This window comes from Garra rufa, chromosome 7, assembly GCF_049309525.1.
Source record: "Garra rufa chromosome 7, GarRuf1.0, whole genome shotgun sequence".
Taxonomy (NCBI): domain Eukaryota; kingdom Metazoa; phylum Chordata; class Actinopteri; order Cypriniformes; family Cyprinidae; genus Garra; species Garra rufa.
The window spans coordinates 38,867,595-38,872,767 of NC_133367.1; positions in this window are offsets into that span (position 1 = coordinate 38,867,595).

Here is a 5,173-nt window from a genome sequence, read left to right on the forward strand (position 1 = left end):
ACACACCAACATTTCATTTCCCGAATATATCCATAACAACATGAAATCGTTGTTCATGAAATGGAAAAAGATACACTTAAGAAGTGGTAACCTGCAAATCTTATGGGAGATACCTGATCTAACCCTTAAATGGAATTTTATCACTGTAACCTAATAAAGGTTGATTATAGGAGAATAGTTTTTTGGCTTGAATAAAAGCAATTAAAATAGATGTGACCACATAAGAAACTGTACATATTCAATAATAATAATAATAAAAAAAAAAAATACAAAACTTAAAGGGTTAACTCAAATGAAACAATTACAACAAAGAATGAACAGTAAAAAATGAAAAACAAATAGAAGCCAAAGGAAAAACTAAAGGTGACATCCTCATATTGTGCAGAATTATTATTATACATTAAGCACATAGGCAGGTGACAACCCCGGAAAGACGACAATACACCATTTTTCAGTTCAAATCCACCAAGGTTAATCTCCTCTGCTGTCTGATTAGTTTGTCGGACAAAATGACGGATTCAGTGATATGACCAGATTGTCAGGTTAGATTGCCTGTCAATCAAGGTTTGACCCTGTGACGGGTCAATTATCGTAAATCCGAGTTTCCTAATCGGAAATTGGACCTGAATGGCCTCTCAAGTTACTTTTACTTCTCAGAGATAATTTTAAAATTAAGACTGTGATGACACGAAGTTTACCCAACTATGACAACAAATATGGACGGAGAGCGCTTTAAAATGAAAACTCCATTTTCAAATGTATCCAGGTTAATGTAGATGTAGCCAAAGTTAGAAACCCAGATGCCTGGGGACAACCACATTTCAGTTCGGAGCTGGTGACACCCCTGGCTGCCATTTAGCTCTGCCCCAGTTGGGAACTAATAGGTGTGTTCGACTTAACATGGGTCTATGCAAATCGACCAAAATCTGACTTGAAGCAGTGCACGTTAGTTAGAAATTTTTCCAACCTGAGATGGCATCGACGCCATATGACTGTCATGTGTGGCATCACAGTACCGCGATAGTGCTCCGAGAGAAGACAGGTGACTCAGGCTGCAACTCCACCCTGACTGCTCTTGGCTAAAATCTGGTCGACCAGCATCAGTAGCCGTGGTTCAAGTCAAAAACACTTATTCATTGCTGTTTTGGTAAAGACTGCACAAGTTCAACTTACGCGGATGTACCAAAACAAAAGAATGAACAACTTGGTCCAGAGGGCTTGGGGGATGAGGTGAATTAAGTTAACTAATAGAAACATCACAGAATTTGTAATGGTTTTACTAGTTATAATATGACTGTTATTGGTTTTAATGAAAACTGTAATGGACCGTGTTGATCTGGTAATTGGTTACCTTCTATTAGTGGCTTGTTAACACCACTAAATCTTAATGGAATATGTCCCAAAACATACTACAGAATTTTTTTTGTTTTTAATGGTTTTAATGGTTGAAAATTGATGGTTTGTAATGGTATTTAAAATGGAAACCAGCAGAATTTCTGAAGACTTCTATTGTTTTTATTATTTATTTTTTTTTTTTCAGCAGGGTAATCATTTCTGCTTCTTGGCTTTGGCTCAATGTAGTTTTGTCTTATTCGAAATGTGATCAGTGTTTGCGTATGTACAGTCGTGGCCAAAAGTTTTGAGAATGACACAAATATTAGTTTTCACAAAGTTTGCTGCTCAACTGCTTTTAGATCTTTGTTTCAGTTGTTTCTGTGATGTACTGGAATATAATTACAAGCACTTCATACATTTCAAAGGCTTTTATCGACAATTATATGACATTTATGCAAAAAGTCAGTATTTGCAGTGTTGGCCCTTCTTTTTCAGGACCTCTGCAATTCGACTGGGCATGCTCTCAATCAACTTCTGGGCCAAATCATGACTGATAGCAACCCATTCTTCCGCAATCACTTCTTGGAGTTTGTCAGAATTAGTGGGTTTTTGTTTGTCCACCCGCCTCTTGAGGATTGACCACAAGTTCTCAATGGGATTAAGATCTGGGAAGTTTCCAGGCCATGGACCCAAAATTTCAACCTTTTGGTCCCCGAGCCACTTAGTTATCACTTTTGCCTTATGGCATGGTGCTCCATCGTGCTGGAAAATGCATTGTTCTTCACCAAACTGTTGTTGGATTGTTGGAAGAAGTTGCTGTTGGAGGGTGTTTTGGTACCATTCTTTATTCATGGCTGTGTTTTTGGGCAAAATTGTGAGTGAGCCCACTCCCTTGGATGAGAAGCAACCCCACACATGAGTGGTCTCAGGATGCTTTGTTGGTGACACAGGACTGATGGTAGCGCTCACCTTTTCTTCTCCGGACAAGCCTTTTTCCAGATGCCCCAAACAATCGGAAAGAGGCTTCATCAGAGAATATGACTTTGCCCCAGTCCTCAGCAGTCCATTCACCATACTTATTGCAGAAGATCAATCTGTCCCTGATGTTTTTTTGGAGAGAAGTGGCTTCTTTGCCGCCCTTCTTGACACCAGGCCATCTTCCAAAAGTCTTGGCCTCACTGTGCGTGCAGATGTGATCATACCTGCCTGCTGCCATTCCTGAGCAAGCTCTGCACTGGTGGCACTCTGATCCCGCAGCTGAATCCTCTTTAGGAGACGATCCTGGCGCTTGCTGGACTTTCTTGGACGCCCTGAAGCCTTCTTGACAATGCAGTGGAAAGTTTTTTTCGGGATTAAGTTAATTTTCATGACAAAGAAGGACTATGCAATTCATCTGATCACTCTTCATAACATTCTGGAGTATATGCAAATTGCTATTATAAAAACTTAAGCAGCAACTTTTCCAATTTCCAACATTTAGGTAATTCTCAAAACTTTTGGCCACGACTGTAGGTGTTGGGGAATTTGATTGTTAAGCTTGAAACATTTTAATTAAATTCTGCTGAAATGAACCAAGTGACTTAAAAAAAAAAAAGTTAATTTTGCTGAACGAGATTCAAAGATCCAAGTCAGCCCCTAGCGGCGAATGATTCAAATATTTTAAAAAGATCACATGATTTTTTGACACGCGCTCACATTGTGAAACAAAAGCGATTTCGAAACTTTAGCGATTCATTATTATATTTAAAGCACTGTAAAGAAATAAAAGGACACTTTATGAGTTAGAAACATGTCACGCTTCGCTCATCCTTTGAGCCTTCATCAGAAAGCTAAACCTATCTGTAAACCACAAACATAAGATAAATCGAGCCAAAAAAATTGTTAAACAAAAGGAAACATTTGTTTTGTCCTTTCTCGTCATTTGTTTACGTTACAGTTTTATTTTCAATCGCTAACAAGCGCTTACCCATACTGCAGATACTTTTACAAAACTCTTAACACAGACTCGCACATACGAAACACAATTGGCCAAATGGACTATTTCTTCTCAAAAATACATTTTGTTAAATATATACTAACTCTTCATTTCAAAATAGAACACATCTTTCTCTGCACACACTAACTTTACCAAAACACTGGAAATCTGACTCAAAATTAAATTATTCTGTCAAAGAATATCACTTGTTTTCACTTCACAAGGTGCATGCAGTCAATCAAAGTACACCAGGTTTCAAAATACTGGCTATTGTTGACATTACAAAAACTGCATAGACTTTTATGTTTCAGTTTTACATGTATTTGCATGTAAAAATGCAATCCACTGTTTTGACACTAAATTTCTTGGTTGGGAACTGTATGTCCACATGTACAGCAAAGCTCACATTCAAAAGCATTCCAGTAAAAAGCAAATAAGTTTTTTTTTTCTTTACTGTTTACTACAGGAGGTACAGTAGAAACATGGTATAATAGAACAGAAAAAGTTTTACAGTATTGCTTACAGTGAACAAAATATCCATGAAACGCACAAGAGCATTCTGAACAAAAAAAACAACAACAGCATAACAAAAGTCCAGATTAAAAAAAAAGGGGGGGGGGGGTCTAAAATAAAGCACAAAATATCACTCTTCAAAGTCCTCCTTTTACTGTATAAGTGTAACTGTAATAGAAAAAAAATAGCCACTGCCACTGAGTCTAAGCCAGACTGGAATCAGCTGCGGTCGGCCCAATTTCAAGTTTTAATTATTCAAATGTTTGTTTATTATCAGCTCAGATAGATTTTTGATATTGATATTGTTTTTGAACTGATATCATTGCAGAAGCAGAGGTTTTTATACTGTATCTAAGGTTTGGAATATTGTTTTTGCTATTGTGGGATGTTGTGTGTTAACATTCGTAAATACTACAAAAACAATCCATAATTTTGTTGGGAGGTATAGCTTGTCTGTTAAGAAAATGTAAGCATTGTGGAAATGTGTTCACTGACGGCATATTGGTTGAAAACAACATGAAATGTGTGAATGGTATGGCCACAAAAGACCGATGCTGTGCTAATTGTTTTTAGAGTTTTGAAAATGTGACAGCTGCTTGGACAAACGCTTGTTAGCGACTGAAAAAAAATATAATAAAACATACACGGACCCATGCAATTATCATTATGACATGTCTGTCCAAAACAGATTCAGTTTCGTTTTACGTTAGTGGTTGAGGCCAACGACGAACACACCTTATTAGTTCTACATATTTTAAACAAAGATCGCAGTTTCCCCACTGGTCACATGTGGAATTTGTTTACTTGTAAACATACGACCTACCTTTCTATCATCGTCAATATCTGTGGTTAATATTTCTTCTCTTTCTTTTTCTCGTTTCTCCAAATGTTGGTTAAGGCTAGAGGATATGGATGTGGCTACTGGGCATGCGCACATCCATGTAGCGGAATGGAGTAGTTAAACTATTTCATCACTTTGTAGGCTGTTAGCATCGCACTGGTTCCCTTTTGAAGCCTAAATAAAAAAGCCAGAACTAAAAAGCTAAACATAGGCTGTAAACGAACTATATCGGTCGCTCGCCTTCGACGTCACCACCACTGTGTTTCCGACAACCTTTTTCAATCTTATTTTTTAGAAACATGAATTTATTCCATGTTACATTAACCTTTTCATTTAAAACTGGAATAAATTCAAAACTAGAGCCAAAATAAAACTGAAATGAAACAATAACAATAAACATTAAGGACTGAATAAATTAAATAATCATAAAGCACATGTGAAAGCACGTATTTCTGTACATTTTGAAATAAGGTCCATTAAAAGTCAATAAATCCTTGATTAATATGAAT